The sequence below is a fragment of the Ursus maritimus genome, unplaced genomic scaffold (assembly GCF_017311325.1).
Source record: "Ursus maritimus isolate PB19 unplaced genomic scaffold, ASM1731132v1 scaffold_25, whole genome shotgun sequence".
Classification (NCBI taxonomy): Eukaryota; Metazoa; Chordata; class Mammalia; order Carnivora; family Ursidae; genus Ursus; species Ursus maritimus.
In genome coordinates, this window is record NW_024425008.1 from 3,682,577 (window position 1) to 3,708,360 (window position 25,784).

The 25,784-nt window shown below is 35.9% G+C and overlaps 9 non-coding genes and 1 pseudogene across 9 annotated transcripts; all 10 read right to left on the reverse strand.

Moving 5' to 3' along the window:
- Positions 1 to 280: 280 nt before the first annotated feature.
- LOC121105314 lies at positions 281 to 355 on the reverse strand. The gene has a single exon (XR_005837779.1). It is a non-coding gene; the product is annotated as a small nucleolar RNA SNORD113/SNORD114 family (small nucleolar RNA).
- Positions 356 to 1,425: 1,070 nt separating this feature from the next.
- On the reverse strand, positions 1,426 to 1,500 carry LOC121105315. The gene has a single exon (XR_005837780.1). It is a non-coding gene; the product is annotated as a small nucleolar RNA SNORD113/SNORD114 family (small nucleolar RNA).
- Positions 1,501 to 3,309: 1,809 nt separating this feature from the next.
- On the reverse strand, positions 3,310 to 3,382 carry LOC121105253. Its single transcript, XR_005837727.1, has one exon. It is a non-coding gene; the product is annotated as a small nucleolar RNA SNORD113/SNORD114 family (small nucleolar RNA).
- Positions 3,383 to 5,502: 2,120 nt separating this feature from the next.
- On the reverse strand, positions 5,503 to 5,576 carry LOC121105249. The gene has a single exon (XR_005837723.1). It is a non-coding gene; the product is annotated as a small nucleolar RNA SNORD113/SNORD114 family (small nucleolar RNA).
- A 2,314-nt stretch (positions 5,577 to 7,890) lies between these two features.
- On the reverse strand, positions 7,891 to 7,967 carry LOC121105263. Its single transcript, XR_005837737.1, has one exon. It is a non-coding gene; the product is annotated as a small nucleolar RNA SNORD113/SNORD114 family (small nucleolar RNA).
- A 2,018-nt stretch (positions 7,968 to 9,985) lies between these two features.
- Positions 9,986 to 10,058, reverse strand: LOC121105270. The gene has a single exon (XR_005837744.1). It is a non-coding gene; the product is annotated as a small nucleolar RNA SNORD113/SNORD114 family (small nucleolar RNA).
- Positions 10,059 to 11,363: 1,305 nt separating this feature from the next.
- On the reverse strand, positions 11,364 to 11,441 carry LOC121105258. The gene has a single exon (XR_005837731.1). It is a non-coding gene; the product is annotated as a small nucleolar RNA SNORD113/SNORD114 family (small nucleolar RNA).
- A 2,252-nt stretch (positions 11,442 to 13,693) lies between these two features.
- LOC121105254 lies at positions 13,694 to 13,768 on the reverse strand. Its single transcript, XR_005837728.1, has one exon. It is a non-coding gene; the product is annotated as a small nucleolar RNA SNORD113/SNORD114 family (small nucleolar RNA).
- Positions 13,769 to 16,596: 2,828 nt separating this feature from the next.
- LOC121105261 lies at positions 16,597 to 16,668 on the reverse strand. Its single transcript, XR_005837734.1, has one exon. It is a non-coding gene; the product is annotated as a small nucleolar RNA SNORD113/SNORD114 family (small nucleolar RNA).
- Positions 16,669 to 19,297: 2,629 nt separating this feature from the next.
- Positions 19,298 to 19,367, reverse strand: LOC121105275 (annotated as a pseudogene).
- Between the last annotated feature and the right edge of the window lie 6,417 nt (positions 19,368 to 25,784).

The following is a 25,784-nucleotide window of genomic DNA, read 5'->3' on the forward strand; positions in this document are numbered from 1 at the left end:
AGAGGTAACACAGTCGGTCCCTTTAATTCTTAATGGACGTCTGTGATTTCAATTAATATTAATAGTATTTCTTGCCTCACCACATTTTTTTTGTTTAACAGTTTGCTTCATCTCTTTATATTTACTGATTTACGTATTTGTTTATGGTTCTATCATTGAGCCATTTATAATAGGAAATCGAAACCGGGTAGACATAGTAAAAGAACAAAAGCCTCGTGTACCCTTACAGCGGCCCGAAGGATTATTTCCAACGGCGGGAATGCACTGGATTTCTTATTCGTTGGACCTCAGAGTTTCAGACACGTAATATTCATCATCCATGACTCATACGCCACCCTTTGTCATCATTGGTCCAGAACTGGCTCTCTTCTGCTCCATTAATTTCTACATTTGTTTACTGATTAACCCCTCATTTCTTTAGTAATTAGGTAACTCTGAATCACAAAAGCTTAAGAACAAGATTTTCAAGTATCTCTAACAGCTCGCTACAGGATCCCTTACTACGTTGATTCTATCTCTCATTAATCATTCTTAATTTTGCAATCATCAGCAATAGTGCTCAGGAAAGTGCCGTATTTATCACTGGGCCATGGTTGGCCTTCTTGGATCCTTTCACAAGGACCCAAACCAAGACAAATACTTAGACCATACTCACATTGGTCTCTATGCTGCTAGGCAACCAGAGATGAAGGCCATGGAGAGAGATGCTTAAACTGGCCGGGAGCATCCATTCTGAGAGCACAAAAACAGATCATAAAATAGATTTGAAACAGTCTATCCATTTCTCCTTGCATGCCTCCGTTCATTTTATTTGTGATTTAGGTATGCATTAAATTGTTACGTTTTTTCCTCAAAGTAACAAACAACGTTGAACAAGGCCCTGGCCAAACAAGAAAACAGGCTATGATTTACACTGTACATATCAACCTTAGCCAAAGAGATAATACCTTTAGGACATTTATTTCCTAATGGAATTCAGTATTTTTAACATATATTAACAACATTTCTGTCCTCATCATATATCTTCATAACTGGATAATGTTTTGCATTCATGCTTTGTTTGTTTGATTCTTTTGTTGATCCATTTACAATAATAGAAATCGAATTCCATGAACACAAAAATTAAGGAGATCTTTAGGGGCGCCTGGGTGGCACAGCGGTTAAGCGTCTGCCTTCGGCTCAGGGCGTGATCCCGGCGTTCTGGGATCGAGCCCCACATCAGGCTCCTCCGCTATGAGCCTGCTTCTTCCTCTCCCACTCCCCCTGCTTGTGTTCCCTCTCTCGCTGGCTGTCTCTGTCTTTGTCGAATAAATAAATAAAATCTTAAAAAAAAAAAAATTAAGGAGATCTTTAAATATTCCTAAATATTCTGTCTGTCCATTGGATCATTTCCAGCAGAAGGTATAGACTAGATTTCTTACTGTGTTGGACCTCAGAGTTCCAGTTACATAGTATTCATCATCCATGACTCATACTCCACCAGTCATCATCATTGGTCCAGGACTGGCCTTCATTATCTTCAATCGTGTGCACGTTTTAATGATTAATTCACCAATTCCCTAATGATAATAAAATGCATAAAGGTCATGAAAACTTGAGACAAGAGCCTTGAATATCTCTAACATTTCTGAATAGAATTACATCCCACTGATTATATCTTTCATTAATTGTCCATAATGTTTCCTATAGAGATTAATACAATAGTTCATATTAACCCCATTTTACTATTTGAATGTAGCCAAACTATGTCTCCATAAATAAAGGGAGGTTTAAATCAACTGTGACTCAAAATTGAAATTGAGTAATACATTTTACATTAATTAGTTGAATAATTAACTGTGAAAATGAATAAAATGATCTTGCTTTTTTCTCCTTAATTGACGATGGATGTGCTGAACTGGCCCAAACATGACCTTCATTCATTTTATTTGTATATGTAGCCATTTATTCCCTTTCAGTAATGGAGTTAACACCCATGACAGACCACCAAACCACAAGCAATTACCTTGACTGTTACTTACACAAGTTTCCACACTCCATAATTGATTCATCATGCATCCATTCTGTAGAGTACAAAGCAAATATAAAAACAAATAGATTCAATGAAACAGATGATATAGAACAGCCTAGATTCAGATATTTTAGTTCAAGTCAACAATAAATGATTAGAAATAAACCTTAGTGCCTGTTATGTATTAAAACTCAGAACAGCGTACTTACTGCTTGATTGAGCCAAGCATTACATTTAACTGATATAATGAACACCTCTGAAACCAACAACAGATAAAAGAGCAAGAACCATGGCTACTATTCATATCTGTTTCTATGTCCCCTACTCAGCCAGGAGAGAACTCTTTTTTCTATATGAATCTTCCTTGGAAAGAACTAGGCTAATCTGAATCCTAGATTCCAGCACATTCTCAACAATTGTGCATTCTTGTCTCACCTTTATATGTGTATGTACGAACATAGTTATATGGAGTCATTTATCTTCTGCTTTTTTAAAGAAACTTCACCAAACCAGAAAAAGAAACCCTATCTAAATGTATTCACCATTCCCCAAATCAAGAGCGTAAGTCTTATTTTCTTTATCTGGAGAGCAATTGTGTAGAACTGGATTAATCACTGTCCTTGTTTCATAACACGTGCTCCTCATGGTCCAAATAATTGATTAAAATGTTAAATTACTCTTTTATATATTTATAATATCATTAGTATTTGTGACTCCACAGAAAAGGGACAATATTAATGCTTGTCCATATGCTTCTTAGGCACAGAAAAAAAGATCAGATGATTTTTTTCCTTTTTTTTTATTAAAACATAGTGAATATCATTGGATTAGTTGTAACTGGTCATGTAACACATTCTCAACATAAGTCCATGTGTAAGCCCTCACTCAGTTATGGAGTTATTTAATCGATAATTAATTTTGAGTAAATGTTTTGCTCTTCTCAGTAAAACAAAAAACCAACAACCCAACCGAGAAAAACAACATGGGCTCTTACATCCATTTATCTAAATTCTCTTTACCCAAAAGGGTCAGCTTTAATCAATTTACTTTACCGGAACTCAGTGCTTCAGAAATTTATTAACAATGATTTTTATATTACATATATTACATTACATACTCTCCTATTTGGTCCAGGAATAACCCATTTTGTCCTTATTCATTTATCTGCTTCTTGATTTATTCATGCACTGATTTACTGAAAATAAAATACCCAATAGCCCAAGAACAAACTCCTGAATATTTTTAACTCCTAGAATAAGCTCATTTCCCATAAAGACAACAGAGAGGAATCTTTTGTAATGGACCTCAGAGTTATAGGGTTTAATCAAAATCCTTGATTTCAGACACCCCAGGGTACTCATCATTGATCCAGATTAAGCAATCTTTTTTTTTTCATGTATACCTTTGTTTATTGATCCGTTCATTGATCTACCAACAGTAATAAAATCAATACCCACGAATTTTTAAAAAGCCAGGAACAAGATCTTTGGATGTGACCAAGGTCTAGTTACAGGCTCTTTTCCTATAACTAGACCTTTTCCCAAAAGCCGTTTTTTGCAGTGGCCCTCAGCGAGTTATGCATGGATCAATTAACATGCCAGCTTCACGAGCACCCTATTCCAACCACCTTCCATCTTCCTCTGTCCTCCTTCAGGGGGAGCTATGCAGTAGCACTTTACAACATAACATGACTGTGCCATTCCTGCACTCTCTCACGCGGTCGCCATTAGCCACGTGCAGCTACTAAGTACTTGAAATGTGGCCAGTGCAACTGAGGAACTGAAGTTAAAATTCACTGCACTTTAATTCCTTTAGACTTAAATAGCCACATGTGGCTAGGGGCTACCACACTGACAGTGCAGTCTTAGATTTTATCACTGAATAAATGTTTAAGTCAAATGCACTGCAAAAATAAGATGGATTATTCATCTACTTTGAGAATGAATAAAATGTCTCCCATTTTATTTTCAACCACAATTGTACTGAACTGGATTCATCATCATCTTTATTTCATAGCACATTCACATCATTGATCTATGTATGGCTTAATTGAAATAATTCAGTGAACACTAATGAAAAATTCACCCCAACTGACAAGATCTTTTGACTATTATTTACTTTAGTCATTAGTTTCCTTACCCACAAAGCTAACAGCCAAGATCTTCATCAGTAGAGACTGATTAAATCAACCATCATCTTCATCCTGTGGAGTCAAGTACCAATATTCAAAAGAATGAACAGTCCAGATTTAGACCGATTTAAAAGACAATTGTTGTGTGGTACAAGATTAATCAGGAAGTTGATTCACTTCTCATTTTCATTACTGACCCAAGAATATCTTATTTCTTGATTTAACTATAAATTTTAAATAATACAATGAATACTGTTGAGTTTATTGTGCAAAAATTAAAATTCTGCCCATTGCACTTATCTGTCTAGTGACCCCCAATCCACATAGGCAAAAACGTAGACAATTTTCTTTTTCTGAAGGACTCAATTTGTGTAGAAATAGATGAGTTTAAATTTGTAGTTCATGGCATATTCTCACCAAGATCTATGCTTGACCCTCCTCATATATTAATTTAAACATTCATTGTTTTATTTATTCATTTATGGAGTGACTCAGGGAATATTTGATCACACATTAAAATATACTAAAACACACACACACACACACACACACACACACACACAGGTAAACCCATGAACAACCCAGAATAGATATGCTTATCATGTGCAAGTGTCCACATGCCCATAGCCAAGCTACAAAGAGAGGATCAGTAGTATATACAAAAAATTAATCATTATTCTTGCTTCTTACCGGACCATGTTTTGCCCCCTTTTAAAAACGGTGGTTGGGACTTAATCTACTCAAATGTAACAATTCATCAATATCTGGGAATTAACTAATACTAGACAAGGAAACGTGAAAAATACCATTTTGTCTCCATGTCTATTATAGTACCCACAGAGCTTTAAAAATGAGCTGTTTCTCTTTTTTAATAAAATTCAGTGAACAGAGGTAGATTAATACTAATTCTGCTCATAAGGCACATTCTAATATGAACTATGCTCATTCTTTTTCCAATTAAGTATTTAATGAATTATTTATGTATGTAATTTTTCCTTTTCTAAATAAAAACAACCACCAGCAAACAACCACCTACATCAAACAACGATACTGAGTCTTACATACATCTGCCTACCCACTCCCTCCAAAAAGGGGCAAAAAGGACTTTAGTACCACAGAAATGTATAACAACAATCCCTGTTTTATCACATACTCTCATAATTGGTCTATGCCCGGATTTCTTTATATTTACTCATTTTATATTTCTTCAATTATTTCAATTTATTCATGCATGATTTACTTACAAGTATTCAATCTATACCCAGAAAGTGGGTATGCCCATAATCAAGACACTTGAACATTCTGAACTTCTGCTCTAAGCTCATTTCCATAGAGGAAAAAATGAGGCCACTTTTTAATTATGGACCTCAGAGTCACAGATGGCTTTAATCAAAATTTTTGATTCAGACACCCTCCAATCTCATCATTGGTCCACGCTTGGCACTCTTTATCGTCATTCATTTCTACTTTCATTTTCCCATGAATCACCAGCTCCCAGAACAAGATACTCGATAGAACTATGATCTGTCTCTAGACTGATTTCTCACAGAGCTTTCAGACCAGATCTCCGTGTGAACCTTGCTTCATACCAATACCATCATTAAAAATGTCCCATGATTGGGCCATGTTCATTTAATGTCCAGTTTTAAGCATGGATTAATAACAAAAAAATACAATGGTATCCCACATTTAGAACACAGACAATATGCTCTACCTTCTGAGACCTCCTTCCTCTAAACTGTTAAATAGCCTGGATCTCTAACAAAATGAAAATGCTTCAATCAACTGTGGTTTAGACATAATATGAAATAGCAAACAGTTCCAAAAATTAATTAAATGCCACCCATTTAAAAAAAATGCATCTCAGTTGTGCTGAAATGGGTTAATTCTACTCCTTGGCCCAGAGCACATTCCTACTACTGGTCCATACATAGTGTTCTTAGATGATATTTTTGTGTATATAGCCTTTTGTTCTATCTAACTACCTTAGTAACCACATAAGGACAAACCATATGAACGAGAACAAACTTTGACTGTTACATGTGCTTCTTACCCACAGAAGTAACAGTCAAGATCTTCTTCATTGGACAATGGCTGAATTCAATGTGGAGTGTTCATCCAGGAGGATAAGGTAGATTTTTAAAAGAGTGAAAAGTATAAATTTAGATTTTTAAATAGAAGTTAGTTCTGCATTAGTAGATTAATCATAAATATTGGTTCGTGTCACATTTTCACACATTTCAATACAACAGTGGTATCCTTTTCATCTACTGAATTACTCAATCTTTAGTGTGAAATAACATAGAGAAGATCTTTTATCATCTACCACCCAACACAAAAAGAACTAGCACTATTATTGATATCTTTCTCTATAACCTACCAAATAGTAAAAAGTCCAGATAATCTTTTAGTGGGAAAACCTGAGCAAAACGGGATGAATTTAAATTCTTATTTCATCAAACAATCTGAACAACGAGCCTTACTATACGTCAATTCTTGTGTTTATCAATTAATTTATTTACTCACTTTGTAAATAACTCTAAGGATAATTTAATTATCTACTCTTTTTTTTCCTAGAGAAAAGACAAAATGGTAGAGCCATCAACCATCCAAAGCTAAATGCTATTACATGCAACTATCTATCTCAGCACTGTTTGCACTGATGGAACTTTCTGCCGTGATAAAAATATTCTCTATTAGCACTGTTCAATATGGTAGCCACTGGCCACATGTGGTTTGAAATGTGGGTAGTGTTATGAAGGGTGTGAATTTTTATTTTTAATTAATTTGAATTTAAATGTTTCAACAGTAAGATGTATTTAAAGAATGGGGGTTATATGATCTTTCCCTGAAGGAGGGGGCCTGGATCTTTTTTACTCAAGTGGACTTCAAGGGTATAGACCAGGGTTAATCATGCTCCTTCATATATTATATGTGCTCCGCACTGACCCATGGTTTACATTCTTTTAAATAATGGATTGAAATATAAAATTATTCTTTTACTCACTGCCAATAATGGCACCAATAATGGTGAACCCTAGGGATACTTCATAATTGAAAGCTAAGTGATACTAAATGTATCCATTGGCTTTTCACTTGCAGAAATCGTCAACAAAATACATTTACAGTTTTCTCTCATTTTTAGGTTTTTATTTTTACACTTTTCTTTTGAAAGAAAAGTCAGTGAACACAGTTACTGTACTCACCTTTCCAATGTTCATGCTTAGACCTTTTCTAAGTTTCAATAATTATGTAATAATGTATTTTATTTTTTAGCATTGATTAGATTAAATCTTATTTATTAAAATCATTGTATACTAATGGGCTTATCATGATTTGCTAGATTATCATTGAAAATACATATTCTATTAAGTATTGCTGATTACTATACAAAATATAATTTTCTTGTCCCTTTTTAAAATAAGACATGCCACTGACTCACTACCGCCTCAGAACAAAAACACTGATGCTCACATGTGTCTATCTGTACGTTCCCAAAGGAGGAGCAGCCTTAGTCTACTTTATTCTAACTCAAAATTCCAGAAAAATATTCATAATAATCCTTGATTCACGAGTTCCTTTCCGGATCAGGTAAGGCCTCCTCTGTACTTATACTTTACTTATTCGTGGACTGACTTCCTCATAAGAATACAATTCATAGTTGTGAACAATAAAATAGCAACAACACAAATCAAGACCACTCTGAATATTTCTAATTTCATCTGTAAGCACATTTCCCATAGCTGGAACGGACCTCAGAGTTACAGACTGGGTTTTAATCAAAAATATTATTCAGATGCCCCACGCACACTCATCATTGATCCAGACCTGGTATTCTGTGCCTTCATTTAACATATTGTTCTGACTTATTCATTGGTTTGCTAATAACACCGTCAACACGCATGAATTAGGAAAATAAAATGAAGGTCCCTGAAGACAGGAATATGTCCATGAAAGCTGACTCCCTACCGAGCTACAGAACTAGCTCTCTCTGTGCAATTACAAATGTGAATTAATCCACTTCCCTGCATCATCTCAATTCCCTTAGTCATTGGTCTCTGCTTGGGCTCTTTCATTTAACATCCAGGTTTTAAAGATGGTTCAGTGAACTACCATTTCGTATCATGACTAAGAAAAAAGCAAAATTTCCCGTTTTCTTATGTTCTCCCCTCAGTGGGTTCATAGTCTATAATAATATCAACCAATGGAGAAGTGTTTAAATCCACTGTGGAACAAAAATAAAATGGAATATAAAAGTGTTTTGAAAATTATTGAAATGCCTTTCATCCTTCATCTCAATCATTCAGTAATGCTAAAATGGATTAATCATAATTCTGAATTCATAACATATTGTAATCACTGGTCAACGCATGACCACCTTTGAATTTGTTCATGTATGCAGCCATTTGTCTTTCAGAACATCTCAATGAATACCCATGACCAAGCCCCAAGCAATACATGAACATTGATTATTGCTGACATTGATCTCTTCTCTCTTTACCCAAAGAGATAAAAGGCAAGATCTTCACCATGAGATAATAATCAAATCAAGATTGTGCTCACTCTGAGGAGTAAAAGGCAAACTTGAAAAAGAATCAATCTACACTTAACTAATTTAAATGATCAAAAGTCAAGTAACCATAAACCTTAATTTGCATAATTTTCTACACATCTGGAAGAGAGAGTTCTATTTTATATTTACTAATTTGTGTGATTTTTTAAATAATATAATGAACACCATTGAACCTAGCACTAAACAGAAGAAAAATAATTATAATTATGAGGAGTATCTGTCTGGACTTGCTACCCATGTAGGTAAAAGCCAGGATCATCTTTTTTGTGGAACTTTCTTTGTGCAGAATTGGATACCTGGGAGATTCAATTCAGGGCACAATCTCACCAGGGATCCAAGCTTGACCCTACTTAATATATTTATTAATTCACTCACTAATTGTTCTATTTAATTACTCATGGGATAATAAGGCCATCCCTTCATTTTTCTAAAAGAATTCCAAAAATTAAACAACCATCAGTACAGAAGCAAAATACTGATTATTTACAAATGTCTGTGTGCACCATTTGAAAGGCCTAGAGCTCTTTGAATTCCTCTGGATATCAGTGGTATAAAACATGATGCATCGTGATCTCTACATCCAACTGCTTTCCTTTTGCACATTGCTGGCTGACTTTTAAAAAAAACTGATATTAAAAAAACTGATATAAATGCAAATGCATTTGCTCACTTATAATTATACTTCAATATATGTCAGCCCACCCACACCGGAGGAGTACCTTGAATAATATTTACATTTGTCCTATGTCATTACCCAGAAGAATAGCAACCTGATTCTTTAATACTTGCTTGCTTACATAAAACTGCATAAAAAGATTGCATTAATCATGACTGTGGCTGTATAAAACATTATCATCATTGCTCCATGCTCTCCCTCTCAATTACATAGTTTATTCAATCAACTACTTATGTAAATGTATTTCCCTTTCCTTAATAAAATGATCAATTGGCAGTGTGCCTCAACACAAAACAAAACACTGATTCTTACGCGCACCTGACCACATGCCCCTTACCAAAGTGATAAAAACCTTGAGTATTAATTTATTGGGACTAAATATCTCAAAATTGTTTTAATAACTACCCATGTCTCATTCTATGCCTTAAAAGTAGTGCATGCATATCTCTCTTATTCTTTATTCATTGATATATTTCTTTATTCATGGGCTAATTGTATTATAATAATGAATTCATACCCCAAGCCACAAAAGCCCATGAATAAGATGCTGTAGGCTCATTTCCCACAAAGAGAATAATGAGGTGTTTCTTTGTAATGGACCTCAGTTGCAGATGGGTTTAATCAAAATTCTTGTTTCAGAAACCCCATGACATTCATCATTGGTCCATGCTAGGAAATTTTTTTGTGTTTATTGATTAATTTTCTGATTCACAAATAATAATAATACAATCACAAAATTCCAAAAACAAGATCCTTGAATTTTAGGCTTTTCTCCCAGAGAGCTAATAAACTCATTTTTTTTGTAATGGTGCTCAAAGCTACACATGCAAATGGCTCAACTTCCCTGCTTTGTATCAAACCCACATTTAGCACTGCTTCCTGTGTGACCCTCTCTTATTTAATTTGTCCATATGTCAAAGATGGTTCAATGAAAAATAATGAAACCACCATCTTCCATCACCTCTGGGCTGCCCCCAAAGAGCTATCAGCTAGCTCTACCCAAATGGGAATGCTTAAATCAACCATGGTAAAAAATAAAGAATATTAAACTGCTCTGAAAATAAATAAAATAACTTGTATCTTCTTTTAAAATTACCTCCATTGTACTGATTTAGATTACACGTAATATTAGGTTTATAACACATTCCCATCACCAGTCTACACTTGGAGTGTTTTATTTATTTTGTGAGGTACACAATTATCTACTTTGAAATGCTTCAGATAACACCCATGAACAAGTCATCCAAACAAGAATGTGAGCTAAGGGACTCACTTGTCTTAGTCTTCATGCTCCTGGTTGACTATAATCATTCTTAATAAATGATTGAATCAGCCATGCTATGGTTCATTCTGTGTAGGAAAAAGCAGATTTACACCACATTTAGAATTTTTTAATGGCTGCTCATCAGACAGAGCTAGATACCAATAAGAACTTCGGCTCAAACATACAATTCATTATTAAACCAGTATGGAATTCTTAGTGATAAAAAATACACTAAATACTCTTAAGTCCACACCTCACCCAAGATTAAGATCTATAATGGTTTCAAATATCCACCTGTATCAATACCTATTAAAGAGATGGCTATCTAACAGATTATTGACTGAGGCAAACACTTTCCTTTTTCTTTAAAAAAAAAAACCCCAGCAAACTACAGGAACTCCACACACTGCTTCTTAGCTGCAGACACTAATATGTTCCATATAAAAGGGGATTACAGAGTAAGCCTTTCCATTTTCCTTCAGGATTGTATTGATATTAATAGTGTTTACTGCGCTCTGCTAATTGTCCCATGAGGAGGCTTTTAGTGTTTCATGTATTCATTTCTTTATTTATTCACGCATTGATTCACTTGAAATAATACAATCCATATCCATGAACCACAAAAGCCTGGGGCAAGTTTATTGAATTTTCCTAACTTCTACTATTAGCTAATTTCTACAGAGAATATTGACTGGTTCCTTCTCGGTAATGGACCTCAGAGTTACACAGAGGGCTTCATCAAAGGTGTTGATTCAGATACCTCCACCAATACTCATCATTGATCCAGGCACAGCTTGCTAGGTCTTCATTCACTGATGCCTTCTTGAATGGATTCATTCATTCACTCACAGAATCACGGATAATAGTTCTACAATCAGTAACCTTTAATGACACAAAACTGAGAACAAAAGCCTGAAAAACAACCAAAATCTGTTCATTGCCCCCATTCATGGAGAGCAAATAGTCACTCACTTTTCACAATGAACCCGTTTGACACGTAGGGATTGATCAGCATGCTGCTTCATATCAGTCCCTCACTTATGACTGGTATCCGCCTGCTCCTTTTCCACTTGACTTGTCATACATTAAAGCTGGTGTCATCAACAACCACAGACCTGTCATCGTCACCCACAAGTGACAAAACTGACATCTGCCATCTTCCGAGGTATTCTAGCCTCCAAGGGTTAACAACTGAGATCTTTACCAGTGAAGGAATGTATTAAGCAAATGTGGCAAGAATATTAAATGGGAAGATATACTGCTTTGAGAATATATGAAATGCCCTCCATCACTTTAGTAATGGTCCTTAGTTGAGATGAGTCAAAGTAAATATAAATTTTAATTTGTGACACATTCCAATCATGGGGCTCAGGATTGGCATTCCTCAATTTCATATATTATTTAACTATTTATTTTATTGAAATAATTTCGTGGGCTTCCATAAATAACCCCCATCTAAGCCCTGAACACAAACACTGATATTTACTCACATCAGTTTTTACGCTTCTTAGTCCCAGAATTAATGGCCAGGTCTTCAGGACTACAGAATGATTACATCAGCTTTGTGTTCATTCTACAAAGGAAAAAGGGGGAAGGAAGGCCAATTTGTAAACACAATGAAAACAGAGTTCTCTTTTTTAAACTGAAATTTGTGAAGAGGACTAGTTAACCAGAAGCTCTATTTCAGATCACATTCTCATCATCTTCCCAAGGATGGTACTCTCTTACTTAGTTGAATTTCTACGAAATATTAGGAATACTATTGAATTCCTTGCTCAACACAAAATAAAATAAAATAATGACCAATTAGAGACATCTGGCTTTATTTGCTACCTACAAAGGAGGAGCCATGATCACCTTTTTATTGGACTTATTTGTGCAGAATTTAACATACTTAATTTGTTTCCTGGTTCTATCTCCCAATCCTCCACTACACGTATTTATGGATTTATGGATTCACCCACTTACTGCTGATTTTATTATTCAGGGAATAATAATACCATCTTTCTAAAGAAAACTCAAAATGGTTAAACAGCAACCCAGAACCAAATTACCACAATTTGGAAAGGTCCAAATGCACCTTTCAAGAAATGGAAGAGCCAGGGGCGCCTGGGTGGCGCAGTCGTTAAAGCGTCTGCCTTCGGCTCAGGGCGTGATCCCGGCGTTCCGGGATCGAGTCCCACATCGGGCTCCTCGGCTGGGAGCCTGCTTCTTCCTCTCCCACTCCCCTTGCTGTGTTCCCTCTCTCACTGGCTGTCTCTCTGTCACATAAATAAAAAATAAAATCTTTAAAAAAAAAAAAAAAAAAAAAAGAAATGGAAGAGCCTAAAATCGTTCCTAGAATATTTGTCATTGGAAAACTATAATGAATCAAAATCCTCATCTTTAAACCTGTGTTTTAATTGGTCCATGGTTTGCTGACTTTTTAAAAATAGACTGATATATAAAATTATACGTTATTTCTCTTATACAAAGAAACTAATAACTGTGATCTCTTCCACTGGACATAACACTGAACAAAATTTATGTCTGGCCATAGTTATTACCGTCAATAACAGACTTGCTTCTTTTTTATTGTTTTAATAAAAGTTAGTTTTCAAGAAGATTGGATTAATGATGAGTGTTGTCATATAAATCATTCTCATCATTGGTCTCTGCTTGGCTCTCCATTATGTTGTCATTTAACCGACTATTATAGAGTAAATGTGTTGCCATTTCCTTAATAAAAGAGTCAGCAACCCCCACCACCAACAAACACTCCTGAGTATTATGTACAAATAATCATATACCCCTTTCATTTACTATTAATTTAATGAAAGTCAGAGTTTCAGACAAATATTAATAATACTACCCCATGTCGCATTACATTCCTTAATAGTAAGTGTATAACTTGTCTTCTTTTTTCCATTGACACATTTTTTTATTTGTGGGTCAATTTTATAATAAAATACAGTCCATCACTAAGAACCACGATAGCCCAAGCACAAGGTACCATGTGCTCCTTTCCCACAGAGGGAATAACTCCGTGTCTCTTTGTAATGGACCTCAGAGTTGCATATGGGTTTAATCAAAACTCCTGTTTCAGATACCCCATGGTACTCATCATTGGTCCAGGCACGTTTTTCTTCCTTAATATCTTCATTTATTTAGTTATTCACTGATCACATAAAATTCCAGGACAAGATCCTCCCACTAGTGGCTCTTTCCCCAAAAAGCAAATAGACTAGATCTCCTTTTATATTGGACCTCAGAGAATACATGTGATCAATTAATATCCATGCCTCCTGCCAAATCCACATTCACCACTGGTCCTCCTGTGGTTTTATTTTATTTAATTTGCCCATATTTTAAAGATGTTTCAATGAAAAGTGATGAAGCCACCATCTTTAATCACATCTCAAAACAAAGTCTTCCATTTGCTTATAGGCTGCCACACAAAACATTGTCAGCCGGTACTAGCCCCATATGGAAATGTTTGAGTCGTCTGTGGAGGTAAATAAAGTGAAATATTAAGTAGTTCTGAGAATGAATCAAATGACTATCTTTTTAATCACCTCAATTGTGCCAAATTAGATTAAAAGTAACTTTTGATTGATAACATATTCCCATCACTGGTCCATACTTGGAGATTTTTATTTCTTTTATGGACATTGATTCTTTCAACATACCACTAAACACTCATGAACAAAGCATCCCAATCAAGGATGGCAACTCTGAGTCTTACTTACATTTCTCTCTATGTTCTTTACACACAGAGCTAACTGCCAAGATATTGTTTCTTAGAAAATGAGTAAGTCTGCTGCCTTATGGTAATTCTGTGAAGGAAAAAGGAGAATTAACCTAGGTTTTAATGTATGTTGATTATGTGGAATTAGCTAGTAATAAACTTTGGTACTTCTTAATTAGTCTTTTCTTCATGTTTAAATAATGAACTGGCCACCGTTGAATACACCACATAAGGATAAAAACAGTATCTATTGCATGGTGCACTGGGTGTTATACGCAACTAATGAATCATCGAGCCTTACATCGGAAACCGGGGATGTACTGTATGATGACTAACATAATATAATAAAAAATCATTAAAGAAAATATATATATATTTTTTTAATAGTCTTAACAGGATAAAAGATCATTTTAAAAGATGTTACTTTTGCAGAATTGGGTACACTTGACTACTTATTTTACATTCTCTGTGATGACTCATGCCATGACAAAATGAAACCACAATGAGACACCACTGCACACCAGTCAGAATAGCTAAAACTAACAACCTAGGAAACAACAGATATTGGTAAGGATGCAAAAAGAGGGGAACCCTCTTACACTGTTGGTGGAAATGCAAACTGGTGCGGCCACTCTGGGAAAGAGTATGGAGGTTCCTCAAAAAGTTAAAAATAGAGCTACCCAATGACCCAGCAATTGCACTACTAGGTATTTACCCAAAGGATAAAAACACAGTGATTCAAAAGGGCACCTGCACCAATGGCCACAAGAGCCAAACTATGGAAAGAGCCAAGATGCCCATCAAGAGATGAATGGATAGGGGCGCCTGGGTAGCACAGTGGTTAAGCGGCTGCCTTCGGCTCAGGGCGTGATCCCGGCGTTATGGGATCGAGCCCCACATCAGGCTCCTCCGCTATGAGCCTGCTTCTTCCTCTCCCACTCCCCCTGCTTGTGTTCCCTCTCTCGCTGGCTGTCTCTATCTCTGTCGAATAAATAAAAATAAAATCTTAAAAAAAAAAAGAGAGAGAGATGAATGGAAAGATGTGGTATATATATGCAATGGAATATTACTCAGCCATCAAAAAGAATGAAATCTTGCCACTTGCAACAATGTGGATGGAACTAGAGGGTATTATGCTAAGCAAAATAAGTCAGTCAGAGAAAGACAAATGCCATATGATTTTGCTCATATGTGGAATTTAAGAAACAAAACAGATGAACATAGGGGAAGGGAAGGAAAAATAAAATAAGAAGAGTGAGGGAGACAAACCATAAAAGACTCTTAACTCTAGGAAACAAACTAAGGGTTGCTGGAGGGGAGGTGGGTACAGGGAAGGGGAAACTGGGTGATGTGTATTAAGGAGGGCACTTGATGTAACGAGCACTGGGTGTTACATGCAACTGATGAATCACTGAATTCTACCTCTAAAACGAATAATACAATATATGCTAATTAAATTGAATTTAAATGAAGAATTTTTTTAAAAAGACTAAAACTAAAACAAAAAATCTGCTACCAGAGGACATTTACCAATGTCTGGAGATATTTTTTATTGTCACAACTGAGAGGGGCAGGGGTCAGTACTGGCATCTAGCACAGGCCATGAAGTACTAAACACCCTACAATGTACAGGCAGCCTCCCGGCAATGAATTATCCAGCCAAAAATGTCAGTAAAGTGGGGTTGGGAAAATCCTGCTGTACCCTCTTCAAAATAATTGGTTGAGATATAAATGTATTTATACATTCACTCACAATACCATCAATATCTACAAATATACAAACCAGATTAGAAACTTAAATAGAATTAACAGCTGTTCATATGCTCCTTACTCCCAGATATAACCAACCAGATCATATTTTCTTGTTTTCAACAAGCAAGCAGCACCTCGAAGACCACAGAACAACACAACATTGCTTTCCTGGTACTCATCTGTATATGTTCCTGTCCCGAACAGGTATCAGATTTAATCAATTTATTATGGAACTGGGTGCTTCAGAAAATATTAATGATAATAAACACACTACACATTCTCATAACTGGGCCACATATGGCTCTCCTTGTCTTCATTTATGTATTTATTTATTTATTCATTTATTAATTCACTTATAGTGCTACAATTCAGAACTATGAAACTTCACAGCTTAAAAACAAAATCCTGACTATTACTAACCTCTGCTGTAAGCTGATTTACCAGATAGGCATTAACTAGGTCTCTGACCTCAGAGTTACAGGGTTTAATCAAAATCATGGATTCAGACACCCCAGGATACTCATCATTGGTCCAAAATTAGCACCCTTTCCTTAATTCATTGCTACCTTTGTTTACTGGTTCCCTCATTAAGTCACTAATAAAAATAAAAGCAACACTCATGAATCACAAAACCTAAAAACATGATCCCAAAATATCACTAAGCTCTATCTGTAGGCTTGTTTTCCATAAAACTAAGAGACTACATTTTTTTTCCATTGAGTCTCGGCACTCTGCATACAGATGATCAACTTTCGTGCTTCACATCAACCCCATATTTATACTTTGTCCATTCTTGCCCTTCTTTCACTTAGTTACTCCATGTTTTAAAGATGGTACATAATAAGGTAGCCTACCAAGATGGCTCCCAATGATCCATGGCTTCTGGTATTCCAGCCTGTATAATCTCTCCCATAGGAAATTATGCCTGGCTTCCATGACCAATAGAATACTGTGGAAGTGAGGGTGTAGGACTTCTGAGTCTAGGTTATAAATACATTGCGGCTTCCACCTTCCTCTTTCTTGGATTGGCTATTCTTCGTTTAGTCAGCTGTCAGGTTGTGAGCATCCTCAAGAAGTCCTAAGGAGAGGTCTGTGTAGGAAGGGATTGTGGTCTCCCACGAACAACCAGCACCAACTTTGCAGCCATGGAAGCAGATCCTCCAGCCCGGTCAGGCTTTTAGATGACCTTAGATGACTCCTGGTATCTTGACTGCAACAACCCAAGAGACCCTCAGCCAAATTGCCCACTAACCCCCTCCTGGATTCCTGCCCCATAGAAACTGTGACAGATAACAAATGTTTACTCTTGTTTTAAAGCGCTAAGTTATAGGGAAATTTTTATATAGCAATAGATAACTAATACGATGATGAACCAACTACCATCACATCTCCCGATGAGGACACTGATACTACCTTCCCTTTTTGTACCTGCCCCCTGCCATTTGAAGAGTAAATAGCCTAGATTTTTTAACACTGGCAAAATGTTTAAATTAACCATGATACAAACGATAACATTAAAAGCCCTAAAAATGAAAAACAGTTCTCCATGATTTTTAATAAACCCTAACTGCACTGGGCTGCATTAATTATACACTTTGGTTAGTTTCCATTATTGGTCCCCGCATGGGGTCTTTTGATTTTATAACCGCCTAAACCAAGGACATGAATTCTGACTATAATCTACTACAGTCTCTAGGCTCCTTACCCACAAAGGTAAAAACTAAAATGTTTATTACTATTGAATAATTAAATCAGCTGTAGTGTTTTTGTTCCATGAATTAAAATACACATTTTATAAAGAGCAGAACAGCACAGACACCTTTTTTAATGGAGTCATGAGGTACTAGATGACTAAACCTTAGTTCCTACCATATTCTCATTACTGACGCAAGAATTACTCTATTTTTGGGGCGCCTGGGTGGTGCAGTCATTAAGCGTCTGTCTTCGGCTCAGGGCGTGATCCCAGCGTTCTGGGATTGAGCCCCACATCAGGCTCCTCTGCTATGAGCCTGCTTCTTCCTCTCCCACTCCCCCTGCTTGTGTTCCCTCTCTCGCTGGCTGTCTCTATCTCTGTCAAATGAATAAATAAAATCTTTTAAAAAAAATGAATGACTCTATTTTTTATTGACTTATTTACCATTTAATCTTTAATTTATGTAATGAACACTGTTAAATCCACCACCCACTAGTTGCTAAATAACTAAATGTAACTAGTACTACTATCCATCTATATACACCCTAACCACATGGTTCACAGCCCCATTAATCTTTTTTAAGGGTCCACATTCATGCATTGCTCAGAGTGCGCCATGAAGCATCGGTCTAAGATTTGCCCTAATTTGATTATTTATTCATTTTTTAAAGAAAAAGAGTAAAACCCACCAGTACTCCAAAACTGAAATACCAGTTCATGCAATTGCTGATATCTACTTTGTCCAAAGTGGGATAAGTCTAGATTTCTTCCTCTTCGTCTAAAATGGTTTAATCACTGTATTTGTTTCATGACACCTGCTCCTCTGCCTTCTTTTAAATAATTAACCAATATATGAACGCATTTGTTCATTAACTTTTAAAAATACATTCAAAGTGAAGGCAAGCTAAGGCACTGGACAAGAATACTGACTAATACTAGTATTTGTCCATATGTTCATTGCCCACAGATATAACCTGTTAGATTCTTTTTTTTTTTCAAGTAATAGTCAGTGAACAGGATTTGTTCGATCATAGCTATGATCGTATTCTCAATATTAGTCCATGCTGGGCTTTCTTTCAATTAGGTACTTATTTAAACAATTGTTTCTAGTGTGAAAGATTTGTTCCTTTTCTAAACAGCACCAACAACCAGCTACCTACCAGAAATCTGAAACAACGTGGATTCGCATGGAATAGGATCCATATTCTTTATGGAAAAAAGTAAGATAGACTTGATCTATTTAGATCATGAAACTCAGATTTCAGGAAATAATATAATAATAATTCTTGTTTCATCGCAGACTCACATAATTAGTCATCATTCACTTACTCATCTTTACCCTTGCATTGCTTTATTAGGATACATTTCACAGACATTAAGAACTAAAGCTCAGGAAGAGATCATTGACTCCTCCTAACTTTTGCTGTTTAAGTCCCTCTCTCACAGAAGTTAACTACATTTCTTTTTCTAATGGACCTCAAAGTCAGAGTTTAATTAAAATCTTTGATCCAGACATCTCAGAATACTCATCATTAATCTACACTGAACATTTCTTCCTTCATTTATAAATTGATTCTTCTTTTATTCATTGATTCACTAATAACAATATAATCCATTAAAAGCCCAAGAACAACACTAAGAACTGGCTCTATGCCCATTTCCTGCAGTGCTAATAGACAAGGACATTTTTTGCAATATATACATATGCTCTTTGCAAATATAAATTAGCTAACATCTTTGCTTCGTATCAGTTTCATTGGTCCATGCTTGACCCTTTTACATTTAAAGATGATTCAAGAAATAACTGCGGGACCTTTAATCTTTCCCCATATCTAAAACATCAACTTGTCCATTTTCTTGTGCGTTCCTCCCTCAAGGAAGTCACAACTTAAATCTTTATCAATGGAGAAGTACTTAAATGTATTGCAATGCAAAAATAAAACACAATGTGGATCAACCCTGAAAACCAATGACACACCCTGCATCTTTTTTATTGAATTTCAGTAGTACTGAATCAGATTAATCATAAATCCCAATTTGGGTCTGTGCCGGTGTTACTTGGCTTTATTTATTAATATAGCCATTCATTACTTTGGAAAAGTCAAACAACACCCATAAACCAACCTCCCAACCCAAGAATATAAACTCTGCTACTTACATCAATTTCTTCTTTCCTTACCCACACCGTTTGTGAAAGCCAACAATCTTTAGCATTAGAGAATGATTAAATCGGTGGTGTGTTCACGTGGTGAAAATGCAGACTCTCAAAAGAGAGAAAGAGCCTATAGTGAGATGTTTTTTTAAAGTGAGGTTAGTCTTGTAGTATCAGACCAGTCATGAACATGGGTCATTTTAGAATGTCATCATTGCCCATGAATCGCATTCTTATTTATTGACTTACTTAGTTTTTCTTTTTACACAACACAATTAACACCAACATGAAAATAAGAACAATTATCTACCATAATATATCCGTCTGCATACTCCTTATCCATAAATTTAACAACTCACTGGTTGCTTTTAATAGACCTCACGTGTCCAAAATTGGATAAATGTAAAATCTTTATTTTATTGCATATTCTCACCAATGAAGCACAAAGTTTTCTGACTGATGTCTACAGATTCATTTATTTATTCATGTATACAATTAGGCATAAAATAAATCAATTACCTACCCATTTTTCTAAAGAATTTCCCCATGTAAATTTCCATGTACACCTGAACCTAACAGTACACTGCATGTTAACCAACTGCAATGTAAATTTTACCCAAAGTGGAAGAAATTGTGAGTTCTATTTTTTTTATCTGGACATTTGGGTATAAAAAGAGCAATCATTATCTTTGATTCATAACACATATTCCTCATTGGCCTTTGCTCAGCCTTCTTTTGAATAATTAACCTACACAGAAATGCACTCCTTCATTCCCTTATGACAATATGTCAGTATCAATGAAAACCAAAGCACGGAACGGGAATATTAAATATCCAGTCTACATGCTCATGGCCCAGAGACATAACTGATTACTAAAACCTCTTTTGATTAAAAAAAAAATTAAACTAGTGAATACAGTTATATTAACTCTAACTCTGGTCATATGACACATCCTCAATATGGATTCACATTTGAAACAATTGTTTATTTATGTAAGCCCTTTTTTTCTTTGTCCTTCTTAGCTAAAACCACCAAACAATCAATCAAACCAACAACACAAACTCTTGGATGTATCTGTCCATACCTGTCCTTATGGAAGAGCTCAGAGCTTTGATTTATCTTTGGAACCAGGTGTTTCAAATATATGCTAATAATCTTTTTTTAAATATTAGAACAATTTTAGATTTATAGAAAATTTATGAAGGTAACCCTTCTTCTTAACATTTAAAGTAGTATGGTTCATCTGTTACTAATCAACCAATATTGATACATTATCATTAACTGAAGTCCATACCTTATTCAGATTTCCTTAGTTTTTCCTTATGCGCTTTTTCTGTTCCAGTACCCACCATTTGCATTGATATGGGTGGAACTGGAGGGGATTATGCTAAGCAAAATAATCTTTGTTTTATTACATAACTTCACAGCCGGTCCACATGTGGCCCTCCTTACCTTTGTTCATTTTCACATTTCCTCATCCATTCATGAGCTCATTTTTTCCCAAAGAGTCTGCCTTTTCTCTTTGTGACAACAGTCCACAGATTTCCAGACAGGGATTAACACAATTTTGTTTGTTCCATTATTTTTTATTTTTATCTTTTTAAGTTTTTATTTAAATTACAGTATGCTTAACCTACAGTGTAATATTAGTTTCAGGTGTACAATTTAGTGATTCAACACTTCCATACACCACCCAGTGCTCATCACAAGTGCGCTCCTTCATCCCGATCATCTGTTACCCCACGCCCCCCACCTCCCCTCCGGTGACCATCAGTTTGTCCTCTGTAGTTGAGAGTCAGTTTCTCTGTTTGTTTCTCTCTCTTTTTTTTCCCCATGCTCGTTTTTTTTGTTTCTTAAATTCCAAACAGGAGTGAAATCATATGGTATTTGTCTTTCTCTGACTTTTTTCTCTTAGCATAATACTCTCTAGCTCCATCCATGTCATTGCAAATGGCAAGATTTCATTCTTTTTGATGGCTGAGTAATATTCGATTTTATATATACCTCACCTCTTCCTTATGCATTCGTCCATCAGTGGACACTTGGGCCGTTTCCGTATCTTTACTACTGCACATAATGTTGCTATAAACATAGGAATGCCTGTATTCCTTTAAATTCGTATTTTTTTATTCTTTGGGTAAATCCCGGGTAGTGCAATTGCTGGATTGTAGCTTAGTTCTATTTTTAAATTTTTGAGGAGCCTCCATACTGTTCTCAAGAGTGGCTGCACCAGTTTGCATTCCCACCAACAGTGAAGAGGGCTCCCCTTTCCCCACATCCTACACAATTTTAGATTCAGACTCAATGCCGGCTCCAGGATTCATCATTGTCCCCAGTTTTGCATTCTTTTTCTTCAGTCCTTTGTCTTTTGTTTATCGATTCACTCACTGTTCCAACAGTAATATAGTCAACACATATAAATCACAAAAGCTCAAAAATACTACCTGGAACATTAAGATTTATTCATATGCTCATTTCCCACAGAGCTAATACATTAGATCTTTTTTTGCAATGGCCTTTAGAGTAGCACACATGTGCTCCCTGAATCATCTGAAGGGATGAATATTAAAATCCACTGTCATGTAAATATCATGTATGAAGATGTGTGAAACATCTTCCATCTTTTTCTTAAGGAGTCATCAGTTGTGCAGAATTGAATTAAACATCATTATTTATGGTTCATAATCTATTCCTGTCATAGGTAATATGCAGCATTCTTTTATGTTATACTTCTGTGTAGTTCTTTATTACTTGAAATACTTAGCGAACACCCTTGAGCAAGTTCCCCTAACCAAGTACATAAATTTTGACTATTACTCACCTCAGTATTTATGCTCCTTAACCACAGAGCCAAAATCTTCATCATTAGATATGATTAAATCAATTATGGTATCTTAATTCTGAGATAAAAATCAGGCTTTAAAAATAATAAAAAAAATAATAATGATGATGATGAAAAAGCCATAAATTTGTTATGTCTAAAAGATATTAATTGTAGAGTTCTAGGTTAAACATAAAACCTGCTTCTTTTCATTGGCTCAAGAATATCACTACTGTTTATTTACTTAATCATTTAATTTTAATTTTAAATAATATAAAGAACATGATTGAATCTACCACCCAACCCACAAGTAACAACTATGGCGATTACAAACACGCCCATGTACATTACATAGGGAAAATCTCCATTATCCTTTTCAATGGATCTTTCTTGTACTGATTGGATAAATTTAAATTCTTGTTTCATGGTGTATTTTTAATAATGGTCCATGGTTGACTCTACTTAATGTAGTCATTCATTCATTCATTCATTCATTCATTCAATTACTCATGGAGTAACTTTACCTGTTGTTCATTATATTAAAAAAGGCAGGGGCACCTGGGTGGCTCAGTTGGTCAAACATCCAGCTCCTAATTTCAGTTCAGGTCGTGATTTCAGTGTTCTGGGAGTCAAGTCAGGCTCTACACGCAGCAGAGCATTTGCATTAGGATTTCTCTCTCTTCCTCTCCCTCTTCCCCTCCCCCCCACTCACTCTCACTTTCTCTAAAATAAATGAATAAATTTAAAAAAAGAAAAGAAAAGGCAAAGATGGTAGCTTCACTTATGGTGAGTACAGCGTATAGAGCTGTCAAATCCCTATGATGTACACCTGAAACTAATGTGATATTGTGTGTTAACTGTACTTCGATTTATAAAAACAAGAAAAAAAGAAAAGAAAAAGCGAAATGGTAAAACAGGCAGCCCCTCAGAAAGGAAATAACTACTAGTGCATCGGTCTGTGTACATCATACAAAGCAGGGAAAGCCTAGCCTTTTTTATTTTTATTTTTTTATTATTTTTTTTAAAGATTTTATTTATTTTATTTATTTGACAGAGAGAGACAGCCAGTGAGAGAGGGAACACAAGCAGGGGGAGTGGGAGAGGAAGAAGCAGGCTCTTAGTGGAGGAGCCTGATGTGGGGCTCGAACCCAGAACGCTGGGATCACGCCCTGAGCCGAAGGCAGTTGCTTAACCACTGCGCTACCCAGGCACCCCAAGCCTAGCCTTTTTTAAATATGCAAACAGTACTGTGAAACAGGATAATCATTATCCTTATTCCATAATAAGGTCCTCACTGGGGTATGATTTTCACCTTTTAAATAAAATATGAATCTATTCATATGCTTACAATAACATATAATATGTCATTATTATAATTATAACTCACTGGACAAAACTTTGAATAATATTAACGTGTGATCGTACGCTCACAGTAAACCAGCTTCTAATAGGACCTGTTCTCATCACTGGTCCATAACCTTTTTTTTCAATTAGAGTCTTATTATTTACTTATGCAAACATCTTTCCATTTTCTTAATAAAATGAACCATCAGCAACCCACCATCAATTCATAATCACAACAGTCAATCTTGGGCATACCTTTCCATTTGTTCCCTGCTGAACCGAGTAAAACCTTGACCTACTTATTTTCCTAGACCTCACTGCTTCGGAAAGGTTTCAAAACATACTTTCGTAATTGAATGATGTGTGCCTTTCCTTGTCATCATTCATCTTTTCATGTCTTTCCTTAATCAGGCGTTATTTCATTTGTGATTAAAAACACCCCACACCCAAGGAACACGAAGCCTAAGAACAGGATCCGGAATATTCCTTTCTTGCTTCTCAAGTGCCTCATCACAGAGGGAATAACGAGACCTCTTCTTGGAATGACCGCAGAGCTACAGAGCTTCATCAAAACCTTTAATTCAGACACCCCAGGGTACTCATCACTGATCCAAACATGGCAATTTTTTTAAAAGATTTTATTTATTTATGAGGGAGAGAGAGAGAAAGAGCAGGAGCAGGGGGAGGGGCAGAGGGGGAGGGAGAAGCAGTCTCCCTGCTGAGCAGGGAGCCAGATGCGGCTAGATCCCAGGACCCTAGGATCATGACCTGAGCCAAAGGGAGACGCTTGACTGAGCCACCCAGGTGCCTACACTTGGCATTTTTTGTCTTCTTCATTCCTATCTTCCTTTCTGCATCATTTTTAGATGCATACATTATAATACAGTCAATAGCCATGACTCACAAATGCCGAGAACGAGAGGAATGATTCTTACTAAGCTTAGTCTATCTGTACCTGTCCCACAAAGCTAATGCATTTGACGTCTTTTTCTCAGTACAGCTCTGGTTGCACATGGGGACTGGTGGACAGCTGTGCTTCCTATCAGCGTCACAGTGATAACAGGTTTTTGCTGGTCTCTTTATGTGTCCACGTTGTAAAGGTGGTAAAACGAACGACTGTGAACCATCCTCTTCCCTCACAACTAGAATAATGTCATTTTCTCCCACCGTCCTATGTTCTCCTCCCTCAAAAAGTAAATAACCTTGATCTTTATCAAGGAAGGGATATACTTCTAAATACACTTTGGTGCCAAACTAAAATGACATACTATTACGTGGTCTTGAAAACGACTAATCCATGAACCTCGGTTCATAACGTAGTCATAGCTTTGGTCAATGCTTGCTGTTCTTTGATTTTATATATATGTATACATGTATCTATTTCTATAAAGCCAGTTTTTAAAAATAATTCCTTGGAAATTCATGAACACTCTCCCCAGAGAACAGTGGCTTTGATAGTTATTTATACTGGTCTCTGTGCTCTTTACTCACAGAGGCAACAACAGAGACCTTCACCATTAGAGAATTATTACATTGGCTGTGGTGCGTTCACGCTGTAAATGAAAACGCCAATTCTCAACAGTCTCTATTGGGTATGTCTAAGTGGACGTGAGCTTTACACCGCCAGATTAATAATAAA